The sequence below is a fragment of the Pteropus medius genome, unplaced genomic scaffold (assembly GCF_902729225.1).
Source record: "Pteropus medius unplaced genomic scaffold, Ma_sr-lr_union100, whole genome shotgun sequence".
In the NCBI taxonomy this organism is placed as follows: Eukaryota; Metazoa; Chordata; class Mammalia; order Chiroptera; family Pteropodidae; genus Pteropus; species Pteropus medius.
Window position 1 is genome coordinate 19,178,290 of NW_024349797.1, and position 1,075 is coordinate 19,179,364.

General features: G+C 34.8%; 1 pseudogene; it reads left to right on the forward strand.

Moving 5' to 3' along the window:
- Positions 1-252: 252 nt before the first annotated feature.
- On the forward strand, positions 253-371 carry LOC120620020 (uncharacterized; annotated as a pseudogene).
- Positions 372-1,075: the final 704 nt, after the last annotated feature.

The following is a 1,075-nucleotide window of genomic DNA, read 5'->3' on the forward strand; positions in this document are numbered from 1 at the left end:
CTTGGAATTAGAAAGACCTTTTTAAATCAAGGCTTGAAAATCCAGATTTTAAAGATCGATACATTTTACTTTTTATAAATTTAAAACTCCCATTTTGCAACACGTGATATATCTTGACTACTTTCCTTAATATATAAAGAGCTCCTGGAAATTATTAATATAGAGAAACAATCCAACGGGAAAATAGAGAAAGAACATGAGTAGATAATTCTCAAAAACAGAAACATAAATAACGATTAAAAATAGTTTCTTGTTTACGGCCATGCCACCCTGAACAAGCCCGATCCCGTCTGATCTTGGAAGCTAAGCAGGGTCGGGCCTGGTTAGTACTTGGATGGGAGACCACCTAGGAAGACCAGATGCTGTAGGCGTAAAAAAATAAAATAAAATAAATAAATAAATAAATAAATAAATGAATAAAATAAAAGATTGTAAGCTGACAAGGTCCTTACAATCTGTGAGGTCAACCAAGTGTTGCCTCACCTAAAAAAAAAAAAAAAGTTTCTTAACTATTTCATAACAAGAAAAATAAAAAATGTAAATGAGAATGGGAAAACGGTGTTTGCTTGCATGATGTGTGTGCCTGGTACAGCCTCTTTGCTGGACAAGTTGGCCAGTTGTATCGAATTCATCATAGTTCACGCTCTTTAACCTGGCAGTTCCGCTTAAAGAATTCAGCTTTCCGATGCGCTGACGCAGAGTCACAAAAATGTACTCTCTTTGTAGCTGTGTTTGGGATGGTGATGGACTGGAAACTACTTAACTTAGACTTGTAGATTAAATACACAAAATATAAAATGCCCTTACACTACAATGCTATGCAGCCATTAAAAGAAAAAAAATACACTTATATATCTGCTGACAAAAAATTATCTCCAAGACACATTTAAAATGAGAAAAGAAAGGCACGTGACAGGGCACCCAGTTTCTCACTGTTCATCACTGGGGAAAACTGGGACAAGTCGGGGAAGATCTCGTTTGCGTAGTGCTGGTTTTTAAGAATCCATGTGATTCACCTGATTAAAAAAAAATAAAATCGGTACTCATTTTATAATAATATATTTTAGAATGTAAA